The sequence below is a fragment of the Balaenoptera physalus genome (genome assembly GCF_965194825.1).
Source record: "Balaenoptera physalus genome assembly, chromosome: 20".
Lineage (NCBI taxonomy): Eukaryota > Metazoa > Chordata > Mammalia > Artiodactyla > Balaenopteridae > Balaenoptera > Balaenoptera physalus.
This window is the reverse complement of record NC_138901.1, coordinates 47,186,041-47,212,440: the sequence shown is the minus strand read 5'-3', so window position 1 is coordinate 47,212,440 and position 26,400 is coordinate 47,186,041. Positions and strand designations below refer to the sequence as shown.

The 26,400-nt window shown below is 45.7% G+C and overlaps 1 protein-coding gene and 1 long non-coding RNA gene across 2 annotated transcripts in view; both read right to left on the bottom strand.

Moving 5' to 3' along the window:
- The window catches only part of EVI2B (ecotropic viral integration site 2B), a 449,729-nt gene that overhangs the window by 320,300 nt on the left and 103,029 nt on the right, over window positions 1-26,400 (bottom strand). The window lies entirely within an intron of this gene.
- LOC309650682 lies at window positions 860-22,886 on the bottom strand. Its single transcript, XR_014257682.1, has 2 exons — window positions 17,395-22,886; window positions 860-17,247 (listed from the first exon to the last, which is right to left on the bottom strand). It is a non-coding gene; the product is annotated as an uncharacterized lncRNA (long non-coding RNA).

Genomic DNA, 26,400 nt, shown 5'->3' with positions numbered 1-26,400 from the left:
GTAAAATAAGTTTTAAAAAAACACTACAGGGTTTCCCTGGTGGCGCAGTGGTTGGGGGTCCGCCTGTCAATGCAGGGGACACGGGTTCAAGCCCTGGTCTGGGAAGATCCCACATGCCGCAGAGCAACTAGGCCCGTGAGCCACAACTACTGAGTGTGCGCGTCTGGAGCCTGTGCTCCGCAACAAGAGAGGCCGTGATAGTGAGAGGCCCATGCACTGCGATGAAGAGTGGCCCCCGCTTGCCACAACTGGAGAAAGCCCTCGCACAGAAACGAGGACCCAACACAGCCATAAATAAATAAATAAATAAATTTAAAAAAACCCCAAAACACTACAATGTAGAGATCTCTGCTGTTTATAATAATGAAAAATGTATGTATATATCAATGTATGTGATTCCAAATGAACAGGTAACATAATTGGGTTGAATGCTTGATACAGTTGTTTCCCTTTAAAATCACTTAGATAACTAATTATTCATCAAGAGTATTCCTGTATCATGTTTCAAAACTTAAGGACCTTTAACTAGATTACCTGACAGTTCCTTCCAAGGTTTAACCTAAACCTCACTAAGTTAAATAGTTTTTCTCTTTACTGACTTACGCTAATGATGTAGAGAGAAAAATCAAGCTGGAAACCAGAGAAGAGAAAAATAAACATAAAAGATAAAATTATGTGAGCTGTTCAATGGCTTTCCTATCTCCCATGGCCCACTTATCCTCTTCAACAGCACCATGAAAGCCAAGGTGGAAGTCGTGCAGACCCCCAACCTGCCTTGGCACCGGGGACAAGTATTACTAAGACACAGGCCTTCCCTGCAGCATCTTCCTGGCTGTCACTTCTACTCGTAGTCACATGGTAAAAAGGGTGAAGAGGGTACAATTCAATCAGGGGGAAAATGAAGATTTGCTAGAATGACTATGTGAATGAGAATGAGATACCATGTTCATCTATTGAAAGTAACAAAAAATTTTAAAAGTTATAAGGCTTAATAGTGGTGCTGAGGTGATAAGATGCCACGCTCATACATTGCTGGTGGAGTGCAAACTGCACGGGATTGGGGGAAAAGCAGTTATGTTGTACCTACCAAGAGCCTAAAAATGCTCAGTTTTTGACCCAGTAATCCCACACTGCAGGATCTAAATTAAGGAAAACATATGAAGTCCAGAGAAGTTTATAAACACAAAGATATTCATGGCAGTGTTCTTTAGAATGGTTTTCCTGTACCTCCAGGTTTTCAGGGCTTCTTTTTACGTTCGTGTGTTTCATACGCCAGTGACCTATGACTGGGCCAGGCTCGCCACTGGCTGTGTCCCTCCTCCTCATCCTAGCAGAATAGGGGCCCCGCTGCAGCCTGGGCTGTGTTTCTGCTGCAGGGTAGACCCTCCTGGCCATATCTGATAAACCAGTAGGACAGGCCTGCCCAGGACTCTACCCAAAGAGAGACTGCATCCAATACGGAAAAAAGAGGCAGGCCCACCCAAGTCTGCTCAGGGAAACACAGGGATCAGAGGTCAGAGCGGAGGGGTGAGCCTGAGTCCTTCATGAATCCCAGGCAGAGAACAGGCTGCAAATAAAAACTGAAAGAGCTATTTCACCAAAACCTTTGAACGACATTGGTGCCAAATGCTACTCTACTTAGACCTGTATCTCAAAGTGTTCCACAAACCATGGCATGAGGCCTTCTCCTCACTTCTGCCTAGAGCTTAGTGTGCTTCTGCCCTGGCAGGTGGCTCAACAGTGGGTCCCAGGCCCCTCCACTCCAGGCGTGGAGGCCTCAAGTGTCTGATGCTGATATTGATAAGCACCTTGAAGATTCTCTTCTGCCTCCCAGAAAGAGAGAGGAGAGACTGGAGCCCTTCAGGTATGCATGAAAGCCGACAGTCACCTGGGGGAAAACGCTAGTAATACAGCCCAACTCTAGGAGTTTTACTATCTCCAAAATATTTTTATGACCATCTTTTCATGTGGTCCTCCCAGCAAGGAGTTCTTCCTTTCAGTTAGGGAAACTGAGGCCCAGAGGCCACTTTCTTTGCCCAAGAGCATCCTTGTGGCCAGTGGCACAGTCCAGCATCTCTGGCTCATTTTGGTACACCACAGGGGACTTTATCCTGGATTCAGCCTTAGGGAAGAGGTTCAGATAGATGTTGCAACCCTCAGCCTAGGTTTGGCTCAGGGAGAGAAGGAAACTCCTTTTGAGCCTCTACGAACTGCATTATCTTTTCAAAATCCCACAACAGTCTTTTAAGGTAACAGACACTTAGAGAGCGCTTATGTCTCAGACACTGCCCTGAGTTCTTTACAGATATTAACTCTTCCTACCCTCCACCATCTGTATGAGGTGGCTACTGCAAGTATGATCACCATGATGAGGAAACTAGGCCCAGGGAGGTGAAATAAATTGCCCACACAGCTCATAAGAGGTAGAGCTAGGATTTAAACCTGGTGTCTATCTCCTGAGGCCAAGATTATTCCAGTTTTACGGATGAGGAAATTGAAGCTCAGAGGACTTGTTACCTCATTCAAAGTCTCCCAGTTAGGAAAGAGCAAGGTCTCTAATCAACTTAAGAACTTTCTGCTTCTCACTCACGGTGCTTCACAAGTCCTCTTTCAGCGGGCCAATGAGCAAGGCAAGCTACTTTCTCTTCCCTTTTGCCACCAGTGCTTTCTCTTCCCCCTCCTTGCCTCTGCACCCTCTATCTGCTTATCTGTACAATAGTATCCCTTCCCCAGCAGAATAAATACAAAATGCATACCTATAGACATATAATCAAACTACCAAACAAAGCTTTAGCCATATAGTCAAGCTACAAAAAAAAAAAAAAAGAAAGAAAAAAACACAAGGAGAAAATTTTGAAAACAGCCAGAGGAAAAAAAAACCATATTTCATACAGAGAAGCAATGAAGCAATGACACACACACACACACACACATATATATATATAAAATTTCACTGACTTTTCATCAAAAAGAATGGAGGCCAGAAGGCAGTGGTACACAGTGGAACAACATCTTTAAAGCACTGGGGAAAAAACTCTGTCAACTCAGAATTTTATATCCAGTGAAAATACCTTTCAAAAATGAAAGTGAAACAAAGACATTTTCAGATAAATGAAAAACAAGAGAATTCCTCACCAGCAGACTCACTTAAAAGAAATGCTAGGACTTCCCTGGTGGCACAGGGAATTAAGAATGGCCCACAGTGGTTAAGAATCCACCTGCCAATGCAGGGGACACGAGTTCGAGCCCTGGTCCGGGAAGATCCCACATGCTGCAGAGCAACTAAGCCCACGAGCCACAACTACTGAGCCCACGTGCCACAACTACTGAAGCCCGCGTGCCTAGAGCCCGTGCTCCACAAGAGAAGCCACCGCAATGAGAAGCCTGCGCACCACAACAAAGAGTAACCCCCACTCACCACAACTAAAGAAAGCCCGTGTGCAGCAATGAAGACCCAACACAGCCAAAAATAAATAAATTAAATAAATTAATTAAAAAAAAAAAGAAATGCTAAAGGAAGTTCTTCAGATGGAAGGGAAACAATAGCAGATGGAAACAGATTTATCAGGAGCGAACAAAGAACCAAATTATGGGTAAATATAAAAGATTGTTTCCCTTTTCTTAAAATGCATGTGACTGTTTAAAGCAACAACATAACAATAAATTGTGGGTTTGTAGTGTACGTAGATGTGATATACAGGACAACTAGGGTGGGGTCATGGTTAATGGACCCATAAAGTTGCAAAGTTTCTATACTTCATGAGAGTACAAGTAGCTTGCCAGTCAGGAAGTGGTGGAGTAAAGTATGACTAATGTCCAAATCCCATCCTCTTTCTTCTACATCAGACAAGAAAAGTGAGTGGGTAGGAGGAGAAAGCTAGACAGGGAACAGAGTGTGACAGCTTCAAGCAGCCTCAGGGGCTCAACAGCTGCTGAACCCAGAGGATTCCCAGGCCTCGGAGTCTAGCCCAGCGAATGACAGGGCCCGATGTGCCAGGGCAGGGATGGGGCCCCAAGGAGGGGGTTTGTCAGTCCCTGTGTCTGAGCAGATGCACCTGTGAAAAGGTATCCTCCAGAGGGGATAGGGAGGTGCTTGTGGCCACAGTGAATCCTGCCCCTGCCCCCTGGCCAGGGAGTGGCTCTCCATGGATGCCACCCTGCCAGCTGCCCAGGCTCATCGAGCCTCTGCAGAAGACCTGGACAAAGCATGGCAGGGAACTGGGGCAGGGCACGGGTATCCCTCCAGCACCCCAGAGCTGGCCTCATAGACCGTAGGAATCCTGTTCCCTCGTTCATACAATGTACAGAGATGGAGCCCAAAGCCCAGATTCTGGGCCCAGCACCTCAGAACCAGCCCTGCTGCGCCAGCTTGGCAGCACCCGCAGAGCTGGGTGCACCCCTCCTCAGTATTTGAGCTCCAGCTCCAGAGGCCCCTCCAAGCTCCTAGATTCTGGTACCCCTCTTCCCTTTTGTCCCTCCCCCCACTGGCCAAAGGTGAGAACTGCTTTCTATAGTTCTTTTCTCTGGGTTTCCCTCATTTCTTTTTCTGCTCTATGTAACCAAATCCTTATATTAAATTTCCTCTGTTGAAAGCCTGGCATGATTTCTGTCTTCCTGACAGACTCCTGCTGATACAGAAACAGAGGTGCTTCTCCCGGGAGCCTGATGTGGCTCCCAGGAGACAGTGTGGACCAGATGGAAGGGCCTGGCTTTGGGCTCCGGTGGTCCCAAGTCCAAATCCCAGTTCTGCTTCTACTTCCCGAGTGACTCCAGGCAAGCCTCAGCTTCTCGGAGTTTCCCTGAGCCTCAGTTTCGTCACCTGAAAATGGGGTTGATAGCACAAACCTGATTAGTCATTTTCTTCGGGTACAAGAGACAAAGCCACAATTTGAACTAGATTAAGCAAACGGGCGAAGCTATTCTGGAAAGTTCCCAGAAAATAACCATCAAGTGCAAAGGGTAAGAAGGCAGGGGTAGAGCCTGCCTCACATCCTACTGGAACCAGGAACGCAAATGCCTTCAGGCTTTCTCTCTGCTTTTCAGACTCAGTTTGTGGAGCTGATCCTTTACCACAGACCCAGCTTCCCATGCAGTGGAGGAAAATGGCCTCTAAGTAGCCTTTTCAGACTCCTGCCCTTACAGCTTTGCCCACAGAAGAAAGGTCTCCTCCTGGCTGGACCCAGCTCAGTAGTTGCCAGGGAAGGACTCCGACTGACCAGGATGGGTCACTGTGGCCTGGAAGCAGGGTCATATACGGGATGACAGCTGCCAGTCAGTCATATCCAGGTCTTACAAAAACTCAGTCCCCATTTTACAGATGAACAAACAGAGGCTCAGAGAGGAAGGGGGCTGACCACAGTCACGTGGCTTTTGTCTAAGTACCAGTGCTGGATATTATGTCACTAAAAGCAGATTATTAGAAGTTCTGCAAGTTTCACAGAAAGCAGCTGGCTAGGGGTGAATGCAGTTCTTCAGAAGGTGAGGAGGGCAGGAGCCCACATTTTTTTCATGCCTAGAACATCCCAGGCACTGGACAGGGGTGGGCGGATAAACATGGGAGAGCCCAGCTTCCTCCAGGGGAGTGGGTGGTGGTATTGGCCCCATTTGAAAACGAGAAGAAAATGAAAGTAGCCAATTCCAGGTTCCACAGCTTAGAGGCAGGGCTGGGATTCAAACCCGTCTGTATTACCCATCATGGTATCAGTGCACCCAGTCCCCTTGGGAAATGTCACGTTATCGGACGGCCTCAGGATTGGATGACCTTCCCTGGCTCCACTTGCTCTGGCCTTAGATGCCGGCAGAGTACAAGGTCCCTTTGGGATTGTGGCAATTGAAAAAATGTGGGGAAAGTGTGCAGAGAAACTAAAAATGATGATGAAGGGACCAAAAGGGTCATCTGGGGAAAGGTAAAGACAGATGGGGCTGCTGAGTTGCTAGGAGAGAAGGCATGGAGAGACCGTGGCTGAGGTCGAAGCTCACTGGCAAAGGTTGGCACTGTTGGCTGTAGGGCTGTGCAGGGTCCCGTGAGGCCGTGACAGGTCCCTTTACAGGCCTTCGCTGGCCTCGCCAGGCCTCCCACACACCTGACACAGTACTACTTCACGCTCAGAGTGGAGTGACCCCGAATGAGGTGGGCTGAGCCCTCAGGTAGCCCTAGCTGGGAGCAGTTCCCCCCACCCACTGGCCCACAGGCCAAGAAGTCACAGTGTTTATGAGACGCAGGGCAGGTGAAAGCTCTCACCTGTCCCACCTCTCCAAAGCCTGAGGTTGCTTCCTGATTCATTCCTCTAGCAAAGACACAGAAGGCTGGCCTTAAAATGCAAGTGCACAAGGTCGTTATCAGCCAACAGTAAACATCCTGGCTCCAGTTTGGGCTTCACCCCAGGTTCTCTGAGGGACCCTTTTCATCACTTTCCCCTTCTGAGCCTCAGTTTTCTCACAGGTTAAGGGAGTAGACCAGTTCCGTGATTGTGAGAATAAAAAGTGGAAATGAAGACACACTTGAACACACCTGTGACACTGTGCAAATAAGAGGAATGAACAGCTTGGGTTTATCCCAGGTGGAGAAACTAGTGCTGCCGACAGAGGGTGGGAGAGCGAGGGAAAGGAATAATAATAGGAAGAGAAAATGTCAGAATTCTTAGAGCAGGTAATGCCCGCTGGCTCAGAGAAGGTGCCCCCTGGAGAGAATATCTCAGTCTGGACACCTCACCTCTGCAGGTCAAGTCCAGACCCTCCTTTTGACCTCATGACCCAGCTCTGGCTTTTCTCCAGCCTACCTCTGCCTGACCCTTCAGCCACACTAAATTACTTACAGTTTCCTGAATATGTCACTATTTCCTGCCTCCATGGCTTTGCAAAAACTGTCTTCTTTACAAAAAAAAAAATCCAAACCCTGTCCTCCTGGGAAACTCCTATGCTCCCCTGAAAACCCATTTCAGTCATCTCCTCCGTGAAGTCCTCCTGATTCTATCAGTGGACACTCCTTGCCCCATTCACCAGGGTTGATTGCCCCCTTTTCTTTGTATACCAATGTACCTAATACTTCCTCTCGGCCCTCATCTGTGGATCTGCTGCATCTGAATCACCACAGGAGTGATTTCAAAATATTCAAGCCCAGGCCTCACCCCATGAGAGTCTGACTCAGGGACTCTGGGGTGGGGCCAGATGTCAGAAATTTAAGTTGAAGCTCCAGGTGCTTGTCATGTTAAACCAGGTGTGGGGATCACTGGGGTGTGTTCCTTGAAAGAAGGGCCTTCTCCTATATACCAGGGCTTGGCTCAGAGGTGCTCAGTGAGTGAGGAAGGAAGGAAAGAAGGCAATGAAGAGGAAGGGGGGGAGGAAGGGAGGGAAAAAGGTGAGTAGAGAGAGGAGTGGGAGGATGAAGATGGGCGTGATTCAGGGATGGGCAGGAAGGGGCAGGAAGCAGAGGGTCTCCGAGGTGATGCTCCTGGACCATTTCTACCTCACGACTTGCTGGGTACTGGCGAGGATACCCATCCCGGAGTCAGACGTGCCAGTGTTTGAGTCCAGCTGTGTGTGCCTTAACAATTCACTCAGCCTCTCTGTTTGTTCTGCCTAATGGTGGTAAGAGCTGTACCTGCCTCACTGATGATCTGAGGATCCGGGGACCTCTTAGGGTCAGCGCTTTTCAAGCACTGTTGTGCGTGAGAACCATCTGGGGGTCTCGTAAAACTGTAGATTCTGACTCAGTATGTCTGGGCTGGAGCCTGAGATTCTAAAGTTGAAAATGACCTTCCAAGTGGTGCTGGCGCTGCTGGTCTGTGGACCAACTCTGAGTAGCGAGGACCTAGATCAGAAGTCAGACCTGTTCCCTTTCAGGGTTCCAACCTGTTCCTCTCCAACAGGATGGGAATGAGGCCAGGAGGGTCCTTTCACTGAGCACCGGTTGTGTGCTCCAGGCTCTGCGCTAAGCCGATCCACACCCCACCTCGCTGAGCGAACGGAGGCCCCTGTGTTCTGGGAACCTCAGCAGCAGGGACTGTACATCACTTGAACCATACTGCGCGCGGCTGCTGTAACAAATCGCCACAAACTTAGTGGATCAAAACAACACAAAGTATCTTTCAGTTCTGGAGTCCAGAAGTGCGAAATGAGTCTTGGGGGCTCTAATCAAGGATTTGGCAGAGCTGGTTCCTTCTGGAGGCTCCAGGGGAAATCTGTTCCTTGACTCTTCCAGCGTCTAGAGGCTGCTGGCAGTACCTTGGCTTGCGGCCGCATTACTCCGATCTTTGCCTCTGTTGTCACATCACTGCCTCCTCTCTCTGACCTGTCTCCTTACCCCTGCGATGACATTGAGCCCACCCAGATAATCCAGGATAATCTCCCCATATCAAGATCCTTACCTTTATCACACCTGCAAAGACCCTTTTACCATGTAAGGTAACATATTCCCAGTTCTGGGAATTAGGAGGTGAACATCTTTGGGGGCTGTTATTCTGCTTCCTACCACAACTATCCTGAGTCAGACCCTGACAGCAGCTCCTAGGCTGCTCGTCATCTCCGGGGAACAAAGTGCCTTTCATGGTCCCTTTGAAGTCCAGGCTCTGGGCTGCCGGCAGTGGCCAGTGAGAGTGACTTCTCCTGCTGGCCATCCCTTGGCATGACCCTCAATGTCCCACGTGTGGATCTTCTGAGTGTAGGAGGCTGAAGGAGCAGGACCAAGGTCATGCTGTTCCCTCAAGCCCCACCCACGTGTTCGCCAGGAAACACAGCACTTGTAAGAGCCAGGCCAGAGGTGACCTCTTGGTGCCAAAGGGGAACGCCAGCAGGAGGGCCAGACAGAGTGGGCGGAGCACTGGCCAAGGAGGCAGAGTGGATAGTCAGTGAAAAGGAAAAGAAAGTTGAAAAAAATCCAGCCTTACTTTTCCCTAAAACACTTATTCCCTTGGCCCTGTGGACCCTGCCACATGGGTGCGAGCTGAGCTTGACTGCCCTGATGATTGCAGGTTCTGAGTCCGCTAATGGCTCTTTGGAGTGAGGTGAGGTGCCCATTCCTGCCAAGCGTCCAGGTCAGAGGGTGAACCCACAGGGCAAATGGGACAGGCCCCTTGGCCTGTCCACCGTCTCTATCCATGCAGACTGTGCTTTGGACTGCAGGGAGGGGACCAACCCTTGGGATTTTCCTGGGACTGAGAGCTCCCCTGGGAAAGTGGGGACAAGTTGGTCACCCTACTTGTAGGGCAGCCACACAAACCCCAGCAGCGGGCTTGGCTGCCATCCGCCCTCCATCACCGGCTGAGCTGGCAGGCTCCTAACCCCGTCAGCTGGCAGGGTTCATATCTGTTAAGAAAGACTATCTGGGACTCCCCTGGTGGCGCAGTGGTTAAGAATCCGCCTGCCAATGCAGGGGACACAGGTTTGATCTCTGGTCTGGGCAGATCCCACATGCCGCGGAGCAACTAAGCCCGTGCGTCACAACGACCGAGCCTGCGCTCTAGAGCCCGTGAGCCACAGCTACTGAGCCTGTGTGCCACAACTACTGAAGCCCGCGCGCCTAGTTCCCGTGCTCTACAACAAGAGAAGCCAGCGCAATGAGAAGCCCGCGCACCGCAACAAGAGTAGCCCCTGCTCACCACAACTACAGAGAAAGCCTGTGCGCAGCAACGAAGACCCAACGCAGCCAAAAATAAAAAAAAAAGAAAGACTATCCGTGTGAAGCAATGTCTGTGGGTGACAGGTGGAGCTCAGGGGCCCTCTCCTTCAGGGCTGCTGAGTCACACAGGCTCAAGGTCTGGGAAATTCAGGAGCTTGCTTTTTCTCAAGTCCCTAGGGGGTAGAGGTGGGGCTCAGGCTAGAAGGAGGGGCATGGGGAAAAAGACCCCAGGGTTAAGTCTCCACTGCACATTCAGAAGCCTACAGTGGAGGCACGTCTTTCCAGGGTCAAAGCCGTGGTGCTGGGATGAAGTGTGGTGTGGAGGACACGAGATGCTGGGGTCAGACAGACCCTGGATTCCCTGCTTCCCAGCAGAGTGCCCTTGAGCAAGCCCCCTAGCGTCTCTGAGCTTCTGTTTTCTCACTAGTGAAAAGAGGCTAATGAGATGGTTCAGAGTTAAGATGAGCAATCAACAACCATAAAAATGAATTTATGGTTATGGTGGTGGGGGGAGGAAGGGAGGATTTGGGATTGACATGTACACACTGCTATATTTAAAATAGATAACCAACAAGAACCTAATGTAAATAAATAATTTGAAAAACAAACAAAAAAAGCAACCAGTGTGAACTTGCCTAATACCCAGGAGGCGGCTCCTGTCTTGAGGCCCAGACCAAGGTCAATAGGAAAGCAAATGAGCAACCAGAGGCTGCCTGGTGAGCCTTGAACTACAACAAAGGGAGCAGGACAAACCCAGGGCTCTGGACCCAGGGCCCTTCCCTCCCTTGGACAGTATTTCTCACTAGTCCCCTGGCACACCCATCCTTCCAGCGTGACCTCATATTGGCTGTGTTACAGATGAAATTAGATTCTAGTTCCATTGTATGACACACAGACACTCTGCTAGGTTTTTTTTTTTTTGCCTAAGTGATCTCATTTGACTGTTCCAGCACCCCTTTTGGGAGTAGGTGTTACTTTTCCCCATTTTACAGATGTGGAAACTGAGGCTTGGAGAGGTTGAGGAAGCTACTCACGGTCACATGGATTCAGGCCCACATCTCCAGACTCAAAGTTCAATGTTTTCCCCACTGAAGCAGACCCTGTGACGTCAGTCATGTGAATGGGGTGTCCCCCTGCAGAGAATGTAGGGGGGCAACCCACCCTAGTGGACAGCAGCTGGCAGGTACTCCCATCTTTGGGCAACTTCCTCACCAACAGTCCCAATTACTTGACTGGTAGAAGATTCTTTTCTAAAGAATATGGTCCTCCCTTCTCATTCCTGGCTCAGCTGCTGAGAGATAAGGTCCTGGTTCTCGTGTCTGACTTACCCTCCCACATCCCTCACCCCAGACACTGTGAGCCAACTCCCCTCAGCTGCTAAAAATGGAAGTGACAACTCCAACTTCCTTTTATGAGAGTAATGGAAATTTATCAGACTTGAGCAGCAAAGGATATACTCTGATAGGAGAGCGACGCATGTAAACTGCAGTCAGGGAGAAGTCCCCAGTCATGTGGCTGGCTGTGCTGGCCTAAATCACACAGTCCAGCTCTGGTATTGCAGTACTGCACACCACCCCAGAAAACAAGGCCTGGCATCCTTGGGAATCCAGCCAGAGAAGGGGTCAGGGGCTAGGGCTCTGGACATTGTCCCCTGACAGAGGGTTCCAGAACTTTGCTTACTGACTTTTGTAAGGTGGGAGATTTTGAAGCCCAGAATTGACCAAGACTTTGATCTATGAAGGAAGCACCAAAGCTTTTGTCATTGGATGTGGCTGCCAATTTGACCAGCCTCGGAGCTGGTGAAGGAAGGGCAGGAAGGCAAGGGTACAAGGCAAAGCGGGGGTAGAAGGCAATCTCGACCTCAGAGACGTACACCCAGTGACGCTCACAGCAGCATTCCTGGCGGTCAGGCAGCACTGGGAACTGCCTACCTGCCCATCAATAAAGGAAACATTACATGGCCTATAACAGCCTCACCCTTTCCAAAGGATTCTCTGAACTATTAAAAAAATGAGGACAGTATAAATGTTGCTCATAAAATTAAAAACAGAACTACGATATGATCCAGCGGTTCTACTCCTGGCTATTTATCCAAAGAAAACAAAGCCACTAACTCGAAAAGATATTGTACCCCTGTGTTCATTGCAGCATTATTGACAAGATATGGAAACAACCTAAGTGTCCATCAATGGATGAATGGATCAAGAAAATGTGGCTTACATATATATATATGTATACACACACACATACACACACACACACACATACACACACACAATGGAATATTATTCAGCCACAGAAAAGAAGGGAATCTTGGCATTTGTGACAAGGTGAATAGACCTTGAGGGCATTATGCTAAGTGAAATAAGTCAGACAGAGAAAGGCAAATACCATATGATCTCATTTACATGTGTAATCTAAAATAAACAAACTGAATTCATAGATACAGAGAACAGATGGTAGTTGCCGGAAGTGGGGGGATGGGGGGTAGGCAAAGTGGTTGAAAGAGGACAAAAGGTACAAACTTCCAGTTATAAAACAAGTAAGTCATGGAGCTCTAATGTACAACACGGTGACTATAATTATACTGTATTATACATTGAAAGTTGCTGAGAGTAGATCTTAGTAGTTCTCATTACCATGAAAAAAACTGTAACTACGTATGGTGACAGATGGTAACTAGACTTATTTTGGTGACCATTTCCCAATATAGACAAATATTGAATTATTATGTTGTACACCTGAAACTAATAGAATGTTGTATGTCAATTACACCACAATTTTTTAAAAAAGAATGCCGATAGGGACTTCCCTGGTGGCGCAGTGGATAAGACTCCACGCTCCCAATGCAGGGGGCCTGGGTTCGATCCCTGGTCAGGGAACTAGACCCCACATGCATGCCACAACTGAGAGTTCACATGCCACAATTAAGGAGCCTGGCAAGCCGCAACTAAGTCCTAGCACAACCAAATAAATATTAAAAAAAAAAAAGAATGTGGATAGAAGATAATTACACTGATGGGAGTGATCTCTAAAACTGATTTTTAAAACAACAGATTGTAAAACAACACATACAGTATATCATTTATATTTAACAAATTAGACAGAGCAATTATATATTCATATTCATGTATATAAAGTCAGAAAAAAGGATTTGGGAAGATAAACACCAAACTGATAACAGAATCCCTGTTATCTCTGGAGAGGAAAGTGAAATTGGAGTGGTGGTCAAGGGGGAATTTATCTGTACTGTTTGGACTTGTATTTGTGTATTAAGTAATTAAAACAAACAACTTTTAATAAAAGAAATGTTTAAAAAAGAAAGCAAGTGCGGTCTCCAGCTGGCTAAGATGCAAAAAAGAGAAGGGGTTGAGTTTCCATGGAGGTTTGGGGAGGAGCCTCAGGATGGATCTTGAGGAACTGGCTTCGTTCTGTCCTGGGTACTTGGGCTGCAGCCCTCCACCCCCCTCCCCCCCGCCCCCGAGCCCTGAGGACTTGCCTGCTCACTGGTCCAGCAGCAAGCATGTCCCACCACAGAGCATAAACGGAGAGCAAGTTCCTCTCAACTAGCAGCCTCACCTTGACCCCCCGCACCACCTGATTCCAGTACACAAAGGGCTGGTGTCTACATCTTCGCCCACGCCTGGGGGCTGTGGCGTCTCTGGGGGCCAACTGAGCTGCTTTGAGCTCCTTCAGGCTATGAATTCCTATGTCAGCGGAAGCAGAGGGTGGCTTGTCCATTCTCTGCTGGAGCCAGCTCAGCCTCTGCCTATTAGTACTGTACTCCGGGAGCAGAATGAAGGATGGAGGCTGTGGGAGAAGAGATGGGAGGTGGGGGGCAAAAGTGGCTCTTCTATGTCGCAGCCTTGCATCTCTAGCTCAGCAGGAGACAGACGTGCTCAGGAGAAAGGGGCAACCACGTGGAGGCCTTTACCCAGTGAAGGAGGGGAAGCACACAGCAGTGGGCAAGGAGCAGTGGGCAGGGGCTGTAACTCCAAGGTCCTTGAGTGCCGGACTGGAGGCAAGGAGCAGAGGCCTGGATTTCAGCTCCTATGGGAGAGCAGGGCCCACTGTTCCCTCTCTCATGGTTGGGGGGCAGAAGGGCCAAGTTTTTATGGGTTTTTAAAATTGAAGTATAGCTGATTTACAAAGTGGTGTTAGTTTCAGGTGTACAGCAAAGTGATTCACTTATATATATATATACAGATCTATTCTTTTTCAGATTCTTTTCCATTATAGGTTATTATAAGCTATTGAATATAGTTCCCTGTGCTATACAGTAGGTCCTTGTTGTTTACTTTATATGTGGTAGCGTGTATATGTTAACCCCAGTCTCCCAATTTATCCCTCCCCACTCTACCCTAGTTTGGCTCCTCCAGGCCTTCCAACAATTTTATAACCAAATTTCCCCACTAAATCTTCTACTTGACATACCTAGCATAATTTCTGTTTTATTGACTAGACTCCTACGGATACATCAGGTTGAACAACACGCACACACAAACAGTATAGAGTAAACGTACATGGCAACAATCTATACTGGGAGGGAGTTAATGGTGTCTAACTGATTTAAGGATCTTATACTGTTTGGGAGGAAAGAAAAGGTTTTGATTAACTTTTGACCTTTATATGTTAAGAATGCATGTTGTACCTTCCAGAGTAATCATTAAAATAATGGAAAAAGAGGTTTTTAAAAAGTGGAATTAAGTTTTTTATAGATATAATTATTCCAAAAGAAGGCAAGAAAGGAAGGAAAAACAACATGAAACAGGCAGGACAAACAGAAAGCAAAAGTAAGGAGGTAAATTTAAACCAAAAGATATATATTATATTAAATACGTAATTACTCCAGTTGAAAGATAAAGATTATTGGGGACTTCCCTGGTGGCACAGTGGTTAAAAATTCGCCTGCCAATGCAGGGGACACGGGTTCAATCCCTGGTCCGGGAAGATCCCACATGCCGTGGAGCAACTAAGCCCGTGTGCCACAACTACAGAGCCTGTGCTCTAGAGCCCGCGAGCCACAACTACTGAGCCCTCGTGCCACAACTACAGAAGCCCGCACGCCTAGAGTCTGTGCTCCACAGCAAGAGAAGCCACCACAATGAGAAGCCTGCACACCGCAACGAAGAGTAGCCCCTGCTCGCCTCAACTAGAGAAGGCCCGCACGCAGCAAGCAAAGGAACGAAGGAAGACCCAACGCAGCCAAAAATAAATTAAAAAAAAAGAAAGATAAAGATTATCAACATGCATTAAAAGAAAAATCTGGACTTCCCTGGTGGTCCAGTGGTTAAGACTCCGCACTTCCACTGAAGGGGGCATGTGTTCAATCCCTGGTCGGGGGAGTTCTACATGCCATGCAGTGCAGCCAATAAATAAATAAATGAGAAAATCCAACTATGTGCTATTTACACAAGACACAGAAGTATACATTAAAGGTGAATGCAAAAGGATGGAAAAAGATAAACCACGTAAACACTACCCTAAGAAAGTTTATGTATACTAAATTATTACAGTCATTTTATTACTATCAGACAAAATAGACAGTAAGTTAAAGACATTACAAAATCTAAAGAGGGTTGCTTCATAATAGTAAAAGGCTCAATTCACCTAGAAAATATAAATTTTATGCAAAAAAGAAATAAAAGAATTGGAAAGGAAAAACCAAACTGTCGTAATTTGCAAATATAAATTTTGCACATAGAAAGTCTAAAGGGATCTACAGATGAATTATTAAAATTAATAAGTTTGACAATATTGCTAGGTACGACATGAGTATATGTGAAGTCACTCATGTTTTTGTACATCAGCCACCAAAAGTAGAGAAAAATGCTTTTAAAATATACTATTTACAAGAGCATCAAAGAAATATTAATTGTGGAGAATAAAATCATCAAAAGGTGCACAGTCTCTCTGTGGTATGATTATAAATCTGTATTGAGATACTTAAAAAGGCTTCAATAAGAGGAAAAATATACCATGTTTGTTTGATCCATACCTTGGATCATATATGAAGGTTAACTCAAAATTAATCATAGACCTAAATGTAAATCCTAAATGTAAATCCTAAAACTACAAAAAGAAAACATAGGAGAAAACCTTTGCAACCTACGGTTAGGCAAAGATTTCTTTTTTTTAAAAATAAATTTATTTATTTTATTTATCTATTTTAGGCTGTGTTGGGTCTTTGTTGCTGCGTGCGGGCTTTCTCTAGTTGTGGCGAGCGGGGGCTACTCTTCGTTGCGGTGCGCGGGCTTCTCATTGCGGTGGCTTCTCTCGTTGTGGAGCACGGGCTCTAGGCACACGGGCTCAGTAGTTGTGGCTCACGGGCTCTAGAGCGCAGGCTCAGTAGTTGTGGTGCATGGGCTTAGTTGCTCCGCAGCATGTGGGATCTTCCCGGACCAGGGCTTGAATCCGTGTCCCCTGCAATGGCAGGCGGATTCTCAACCACTGTGCCACCAGGGAAGCCTGGCAAAGATTTCTTAGATGTGACAACAAAAGCACAATCCATAAAAGAGCAGACTGATGAATTGGACTTCATTAAAATGAAAATCTTTTCTCTTCAAAAGATACTGTTACAGGGGGCTTCCCTGGTGGCGCAGTGGTTGAGAATCTGCCTGCTAATGCAGGGGACGCAGGTTCGAGCCCTGGTCTGGGAAGATCCCACATGCCGCGGAGCAACTGGGCCCGTGAGCCACAACTACTGAGCCTGCGCGTCTGGAGCCTGTGCTCCGCAACAAGAGAAGCCACGATAGTGAGAGGCTCGCGCACCGCGATGAAGAGTGGCCCCCACTTGCCGCAACTAGAGAAAGCCCTCGCACAGAAATGAAGACCCAACACAGCCAAAAATAAATAAATAAATAAAATTTAAAAAAAAAAAGATACTGTTACAGACACATGAAAGCATGCTCAACATCATGAATCATTAGAGAAATGCAAATCAAAACTACAATGAGATATCATCTCACACTGGTCAGAATGGCCATCATCAAAAAATCTAGAAACAATAAATGCTGGAGAGGGTGTGGAGGAAAGGGAATCCTCTTGCACTGTTGGTGGGAATGTAAATTGATACAGCCACTATGGAGAACAGTATGGAGGTTCCTTAAAAAACTACAAATAGAACTACCATACGACCCAGCAATCCCACTACTGGGCATATACCCTGAGAAAACCATAGTTCAAAAAGAGTCATGTACCAAAATGTTCATTGCAGCTCTATTTACAATAGCCAGGACATGGAAGCAACCTAAGTGTCCATCATCGGATGAATGGATAAAGAAGATGTGGCACATATATACAATGGAATATTACTCAGCCATAAAAAGAAATGAAATGGAGGTATTTGTAATGAGGTGGATGGAGTTAGAGTCTGTCATACAGAGTGAAATAAGTCAGAAAGAGAAAAACAAATACAGTATGCTAACACATATATATGGAATGTAAGAAAAAAAAAAAAAAAAAAAAGGCCATGAAGAACCTAGTGGCAAGACGGGAATAAAGACACAGACCTACTAGAGAATGGACTTGAGGATATGGGGAGGGGGAGGGGTGAGATGTGACAGGGTGAGAGAGTGTCATGGACATATATACACTACCAAATGTAAAATAGATAGCTAGTGGGAAGCAGCCTCATAGCACAGGGAGATCAGCTCGGTGCCTTGTGACCACCTAGAGGGGTGGGATGGGGAGGGTGGGAGGGAGGGAGATGCAAGAGGGAAGAGATATGGGAACATATGTATATGTATAACTGATTCACTTTGTTATAAAGCAGAAACTAACACACCATTGTAAAGCAATTAAACTTCAATAAAGATGTTTAAAAAAAAAAGATACTGTTAAGAAAATGAAATGACAAACCACGGACGGGGGCGAAAATATTTGCAAAGCAAATATCTGATAAAAAAAAAAAGTTGTATCCAGAATAAAAAAAATTCTCAAAACTCAATAATAAGTTAAAATGAGCAAATGATTTGAACAGACACTTCACCAAAGAAGATATACAGGTGGAAAATAAGCACATAAAAAGCAGCTCAACATTGTGGAGGGGAGGGTGGGAAGGGGTGGGGAGGAAGGATCACCAATAGAAATGAAGAAACCTTCAGGGCTGAGGGATTTTTTCACTATCTTGCTTGTAGTGTTGGTTTCATGGGTGTACACAGATGTCAAAACATATCACATCATACACTTAAAATAAGTGCAGTTTATTGTATGTCAGTCTTACTTCAATAAAGCTATATTTTAAAAGATTTCAGTAAAAGCAGAAATGCATCATGTTTGTGGGCTGACAAACTCAACAGTCTCCCTAGTTTGATTTATAGATTCATTGCAATCCCATTAAAAATCTCAGCTGCTTTTTTCCTTTTGTGGAATTTGATGAGCTAATTCTAAACTTTATATGGAAATGCAAAGGACTAAGAATAATCAAGACATTCTTAAAAATTTTCCCACAACGTGGGAGAATTTGGTTGATGAAATATAAAGATTATTGTAAATCTGTAGTAATTAAAACAGGGTGGTGTTGGCTCAGGGACAGACCAGTAGACCAATGGAACAGAAGAGAGAGCCCAGAAATAAGCTTGTGCTTACATGGACACTTGAGGTGGCTTGCAGAGCATGAGGGAAAGAGCAGACTTTGCAATAAATGGTGCTGGGACAGCTGAGCATTCTTCAGTGGGGATTAGGGGGGTGAAAATTGGACCCCTACCTCACACCACACACAATTCCAGATGGAATTGATTTTTAAATGTCAGAGACAACAATTTTAGAAGATGCTATAGGTTAATATCTTCAAGATAGCAGGGTAGAAAAGAAATTCTTAAACATACAAAAAGCACAGGTCATAAAACAAAATATTAACAATCTCAATTATGTTAAAATTAAGAACTTCTGTTCTTAAGAGGACAAAAAAAGACAATTCACAGAGTGAAAGAAGATATTTGCAACTCGTAGAACTGATCCAAAAATGTAATATCAAAACTATATAAAAAACAGTGGTTACCAGAGACTGGGAGGGAGCAAAGAATGGGGAGTTATTGTTTAACAGGTAAGAGTCTCAGATGTATAAGATGAAAGAATTACGGGGGTGCATGATGGTGACGGCTGCACAGCAATGTGAACGTATTTAATACCACTGAACCGCACACTTAAAAATGGTTAAGATGGTAAGTTTTATGTTATGGGTATTTTAACACAGTAAAAAGGAAAAATTAATTACCATTAAAAAAACTGTATATATAACAGACAACCCAAATAGAAAATCGGCAAAATTTTTTCTAGGCATTTCATAAAAGAGGAAATACAAATGGCTCATAAATACGTGAAAAGTGCTCAATCTCATTAAGAATCATGAAAATGCAAATTGAAACCACACAGAGATATTACTACATATATACCACATTGACAATCAAATTCTGACACTACCAAGCGTTTACGGAGGATGTAGAGCTACAGGAACTCTCTTACAGGACATATAAGTTGGTGCAACCACTTGGGTGAACAATTTGGCATTTTCTGGTAAAGCTGAATACAAGCATACCCAGAGAAACTCATGCATATCTGTACCAAGAGAACTTTCATGAACAATGAAAGTCCACAGCAGGGTTCTTGTTAATCAGATACGTTAAACCTCCATATCAATGAGTTATAAAATATTCATAAATAGAGTAGTATACAGAAATGAAAATGAACAAACTACGGCTATATTTAACAACATGAAACTTATATTTAGTGTAATTCAATTTCTTTAAAAATTTATATATGTCAAAAATATGCAAAATATATTGAAACTGTTTAGGGATGAATACATGGTGTTAAAATCAAATGAAAAGTCAGAGAAGTCAGAATGGTAGTTATTTCTGGGAGGAGGGAGCGGGTTGTTAATGGCAAAGGCACATACAAGGGGCTTCTTGGGCTGGCAGTGTTCTAGGTGTTCAAGTCCAATGAGCCTCTTCCCTAGTCCTGGAATTGAAGTCCTTCCATTTAGTCTGATTGGTCCAACCTAACTCATGTGCCTAGCCCTGACTAATAACCATGGTTAGAGGAATTGATTGGCTTATTCTGGAGTTCTGAAATTACCCCCGTTAAGAGAGATGAGATTTCTTAAATTTAGACCAGTCAAATCCATCCCTAAAGTTGGGTTGGGATCAGCTATCCTCAAGGCACATGAACCACCTGGTGTAGGAATGATGCCTGAATAAAATCGTGGTTCTTTTAAGAAGGAAGAAGGAAGAAATGAATACTGTGAAGGCACCTGACCATGTACTGTACACATCATTGGTGCTGCTGTGGTTAAACATTCATAGCTGCCATTCCGGATGTCACCAACACTGGACTCCAGACCCCTCTATTACCACCACTACATAAGAAACCTCTATCTCTCCCTGGTAGGACAAGGGGTCTTTGTGTCATTCCTTCAGAATTCCAGAACCCAGGCAAGAGCACAGAGTTGGGTCTAGGTCATTGGCACTCCTTATGAGCCAGGGAGTGGAGGAGAAGAGCATCTTCCACTTTTGTTTCTCTTAGCGAGAGGGGGCCTGCTTCCCATCTATTCTGAGAGCCCTCTAAAATAGGACAGGGACAGGCTCGTATGTTGGTTAGCCAGTGGGGGAGTGGAAAGATATCCTTTGACCGACAAACCATGTTCAGATCCATTCTCCCCTTTGCCCCTGCCAACAACCTTGTATGGTAGATAGGGCTGTTACTATTTCCATTGGCAGAAGAGGAGGAAACTGACTCCCAAAGAATACAATCGCCTCGCCCAGGTTCACAGAGCTAGTAAGTGGCAGAACTGTGCTTTGCATCCATCCCTTTGACTCTGAGGCAGGTTCTCTCCCCATAGCCTCAGGCTGCCTCCTATCAAGGAGCTTCAGATCATTAATACTGGGAGCAGATCTGATTGCGAAAGCAAATGGCTTCTCAGGAAATGGGGCAGAGATGGGAGGCTGGGACAAATTCTACCCAGGACATTGCTAGGAACCTCAGTTCTCCGGAGTCTGGTCACACCAAGGATGCAGTTGGCTATTGTGGTCTGCAGCTGGCTAACCTGCGAGCCTTGATCCACCTGTGGCCACCATCCTCACTCCTACCCATCATTTAGCAACCAGATTAAGACTGGAAGGGATGATATTCCAGAGACTGGAATGGGGGCTCCCTAGGAGGATCAGAATCGAAGACTCTTTCTCTAGCCCGACTCCCTACCCAATGCAGAAATCCTTTTGCACCATGAACCCATGACCAGGCACCTCCGGGGGCAGGGAGCCCACCTCCTCTGCCAGCTGCCCAATCTAGTGTCAGGCAAGCCTCACTGATAGAACCCCCTCACTCCCACTGAGTCAGAAGTCCCCTCCATGTAATGCCCACTCCCTGGTCCAGTTCCAACTTTCTGCAACAGCATGGGATGAGTGTCTCCATGACACCGCTTCAGGGACAATAAGGGGGAAAAAAAGAAGAACAAAGAAGAGGGGAAAGGCGAGATAAAGGGGTAAAGACAAGGCAGAGAAAAAAGGGATATTTTCTTCCCCAGGCTAGACATCCCCAGTCCTGCAGTCCTGCCCACCATTACCTGAAAACTGCTCCTCCCACCAGAATCAACCTTACACGGGCAAGAAGGCCCCCTGACTTGGGCTTGCCTATGACAAATGCACCCAGAATAAAGACGCTTACTAACAAACATCTGAGCGCCTGTGTCACTCGGGATCTGGCCCTCAGCCCTGGCACAGCACAGCTCCAGCCCTACAAGCGTGACGCCCTCCAAGCCCCAGGAAATGCTTCCACACTGCTCTTGTACTGTTTTACCCTTGCATACCAGGAAGATCTGTGGGTTTTACCACTGCCAAGGTTGGACACTATGCAGAGGATACAAGGAACAGAAATACTTGGGTCAGGGAAAAGACAAATTAAATACCTTATGGAATCTTTCCTCTCAGATGGCAGAAATGCATCCTTGCATTCAATGTATCATTTTCCAAGAGTGTTGAGTAGTTTTCTTGCTTCTTTTTGTGTTCTCATGTAGCGGGGCTAGAACTATTCATGAATTACTATGGAATTTCCAAGAGTTGCACAAGAATGGCTAAGAAACACTTGCAATATTAAACAATTCATATTAATCTTAAATTTGAATATATCTAGGTCTAGACATACTATGCATGAAGATCGATGTCAATTCTTTACATTGTCAATTGGACAGACATTGAACTTCAGAATTGCAAAAGGATTTTAATACAAATACAAATATTAAGATTTAATTCAATTCGCCAAAAATATAGTTTCAGCTTTATTTAAATAATTGTATTTAATATTTTGATATTAAAATTTTCATTTTACCTTTTTTTTTTTAATTGGAGAACATTGTGTAAGTTTAGGGTATAATCATGCTACTTTGATACACTTATATATTGTAATATGGTTGCTGTCCCTTTATTTCTTTTTCTTTAAAGATTTTTTTTATGTGGACCATTTTTAAAGTCTTTATTGAATTTGTTACAACATTGCCTCTGTTCTACGTTTTGGTTTTTTTGGCCTCCAGGCATGTGGGGTCCCAGCTCCTCAACCAGGGATCAAACCTGCATCCCCTGCATTGGAAAGCAAAGTCTCAACAACTGGACCGCCAGGGAAGTCCCTATGTCCCTTTTTTTTTAATAGATAATTTTAAATGATTTAGACACTGGTCAGCAAACATTTTTTCAAAGGGCCAGAGAGTAAAAGTTTTTGGCTTTGCAGGCCTTTGGTCCCTGTTATAAACTACTCAACTATGGTGTTATGGGGGGGGCGGGGGAAGGCAGCTATTGGACAATATGTAAATTAGTGTTTCAATAAAATTTTATTTATGAAAACAGGCATCCAGCCCATGGGCCTCAGTTTGTTGACCTCTGATTTAGAAGATAAAAAGATTTTGAAAACAAAATAAATTTAAAATTTTTTACATTTACCTTAATTTACATAATTTGATGAAAATATATTTAAATGTCATACATTTGGAACACAACTACACTTTACTTTTTATAGTAGATTACTACTATCAATAGAACATAAATTATGTGAAAATATTATCAGCTAAATTTTGCTAAAAAGAAAGGCAAGAAAATCAAATGGTATGAAATAGATATGTAATCAGCAAATTATGCGTGTTTTTATTTTATTATTCATCCAAATGTTGCTGGCCCATCCACAGTCATTATATTTAGTCATCAAAAATAATCTGCTTTCTATTTTTTTTCTATTGATTTTTAATTTCATCAATTATATTTTGAACTTACTGTTATGAAGATGTATTTGATGGACATTTTATATGACTATTTATAGTTAAGTTAGCTCTTCATATTATATATAAGTAGTTTTGATTTATAACTTCTGATTATTTTGATTATTGATTTACAACTTTTAACTATTTTGATGCACGGCACATGAACATCGACTAGTACTTTTGCTCTGGGCTCCACCAATGTTAGGGACCGAACTGCCCCCCCAGGAGAGGGCCAGCCATGTGCTTGTCAGAACTTCAAGGTAGTGATGGGAAGCAAGGGCTTTGGAATCCAATTTCCCAGGTTTGAATCCTGGTTCTGCCGCTCAAGTGCTGGGAAATGAGAATCAAATCCTTCAACTTCTCCTCATTTTAGTTTCCTCGGCTACACTATAGGGATAAAAAAAGTACCTACCAAATGAGATTGCTGTGAGGATTCAGCGGGGATTCAGACCCTGCAAAACAACAGTTTATCACAGTTCTGGTCACAGATGCAAAATGTTAGCTGATGGTGTGGGTGATGTTAATATACGCCGCCCAGTTGTAAAAAGGATAAAGAAGCAAGTGCAGGACAACACGCACACTATTCCAACTTCAGTATATAAAGGGGGGACATTTATACCAAAAAAATATATTTATAGTCTCTTATATAAGCTTTAAATAAATCCAGAGACTATTCAAGAAGCTAATGACAATAGTTACAGAGGGGACTGAGGGGGGAGGGGGGAAGTGGGAGACTTTTCACTGTTTACCTTATTTGTGTGTTTTATTTTTATATTTGAACCCTGTGAGTGTAATTCTTATTCCTAAAATTAATGTTTTCATTTAATATTAAAAATGTGCTGTTCAGGACTGAATGCAACCTTGTAACAGATCAGGGTAGAGCTGTTCTCTCCCTTTCCTCGCCCTGGAAGCTGCTGCATCCCCAAGACTGCGCTGGCTTGTTTTTGCCTCTGCATCACACACTTCATTCCACCTGGGTTTCTGGTCGACAAACTCAGGTCCTTGGCCTGGTCCCTGGCAGCAGTCACCAGCCCTGGCGGGGCCTCTGCGCCCACCAAGAAGGAGGCCTCTGAAGCCCAGCACAGGCCTCACAGTCCTGCCTGGTACTGACTCACCTCCCACCCCCACCAGCTCACCTGTTTGAACCTCATGACACCACCTGCAGGCCCGTGATTCCACCTCGACAGCTCTCCCTTCCCCCTCCTCTACCTGCTCAGGCCAGGTGCTGAGCCTCGGCCCTCACCCTCCTGGCACCTCTGAGCTCCAGCCCCGGGCTACCACTCTGTGCTCTGAACCTTGCGCAGGTCCTCTGGGTCCCCTTGGACCACTTTGGGACACATGTTGGAGGAAAAAACAATAATCAATACAGTTCCTTTGAGAAGCCTGCAGTTTAAAGTTTGGGGACGATAGCTGTTTGAGACATACTTTTAACTCCTTTCACAGCTTATGACAGAAATATCTAGTAGAGGAAAACCTTGCATCTACATTGGAAGCTGGGAAGCGTCATCCACAGGCCAGAAATGATGAAGACTTTATGCTAAATACAGAGCATGTAGGAAGGAATAAATTAGGGAAGGACTTTTGGAACCGGCCCCTGAGCACAGCTCTCCACAAGGGGGAAGAATCATCAGATTGAATCCTTGGGAAGCAGGGTGTAAAACTGCAGGACTTAGCCAAGAAGTGGATCCCTGCTCCCTCGGCCTCAGCATCCTGAAGCACAATGTGAAGCTCAGAGAACCATTTTCAAACATCATTACGTGGCAGCGGTCCCACCGGCGCCCATAAATATTTTTCTATTGACTTTTGTTTTCATCTTTAACAGTATCCTATGAACAATTTCAATAAACAGTGCAAGGCAAAGGAAGAGAAGTTTCAGAGAGCGGAATAAATCTTTGACATGTTAACATAAATTCCTAGCCAACTCCGCCTTAGACTGAGGAGGAGCCTGGGGCACGGGCACAGACCAGGCACAGATGTGGCCACCTGGGCTCTGCCAGCATCTCCTGCAGCGTCACCAAGTGGAGAGGGAAAGAAGGTTCCAGAACTAGGGAAAGAGGCCAGCTGGAGAGGTGGGGGTGGGGAAGGGGGAGGAGACCCAGCCAATCACAGAGTTGTGAGGTGCCCCAGAGCCCCTCTGATCCTCCCCCCTGTGATGTGGGCTTAAGAGCTCAAGCTGTGGAACCCGACTGCCTGGGTTCAAGTCCTGGCTCCACCACTTACTAGCCGTGTCCCCCTCTGGCCTCAGTTTCTTTATCTGTAACTGCAGGGTAAAAATGGCATCTACCACCTGAGGCCAGTGTCAGCATTAAGTGAGACAATTCACGCCAATTCGCTTAGCAGAACGGACAATGTGCTCAATAAATCGCACCTGACATGATTTTACAGGCAGGACCGTGGGAGGCTCTGAAAAGTCCCAAGGACGTCCCACAGTCCAGTCTCTCTGATTCAGAATGTCTTTCATTTACTTTTCCCCCAGTTCCCCCAGGAGTGAGCAAGTTCTGGGAAACAGGGTGCCACAAAACATTAATTTGTTTACAGCTACTGATTGTGGGTGATGGGCGGATGAATACCTGGACCCGGCCGGTTAAGCCGCGTTCCGGAAAGCAGGTGCATTCAGGAAACCAGGTGCATTCAGGAAACCAGACCGCGGATGGGTTGGAGGCTGTTGAATGGGCGGATCGAGCGGCAGGGTCCCGGGTGGAAGGAGCACAGCTCTGGGGCAGCACCTGGTTCCCACCACTGCTTGTGTGGACCCTGGCACATCATTTAACCTCTTGGGGCCTCGATTTTTCCCTTTTATAAAACGGACATGATCGTACCATTGCCAGAATTTCTGCCAAAAGCAAATTCAATAGCAAACGTGAAGAGCCTGGTACGAGCAGGTACACCTCCCACCTTGCGGAACTGAGCAAATGGTGTCCCCCACCGAAGTCAGAAGATCCGGTGGGATTTCCAGCTCAGCTGGACCCTCAGGCAAGTCACTTCTCTGTCAGGATCCAATTGGATAATGTGCCTTAAAGTGCTTTAAGAATGACAGTAATTTACCAAGCATCGTATTGTTTACTAATACATGCTTTTATGTACTGGGCCTCACTGATACCTCTGAGGCTCAGAGAGGTAAAGCGATTTTCCCAGGGCCACACAGCAAGAAAACGGCAAAGCAGATCAGATGCTAGTTTTGCAACTCTGAATCCCCAGCCTTTTCTCTCTGTGCCTGGCCCAGAGCTTGGGGCTCTACAGCCCCATGGGCAGGCTCACCCCACACCATCCCCAGGCCCTGGCATGGAGAGCCCAGCCTAGTCCTCCTTTCCAGCTCCTTCCCCACTGGTGAGAGGAACCAGAGAGTGTCTGCTGCTGCCACCCCAGCGTCTGACGAGGTGGGGCTGCGGTTCCAGGCCCGATCCATCTAACTCTGCAAGTGTCAATTGGGATAATATCAGAAGCACTAAGCATAGAACTTCACCCCTGCCAGTCCTCAATGGCAGTTAGCAGGCTACTGTCAGACTCTGAGCTCTTGTGGGAAGTGACTGTGTTTTCTCTA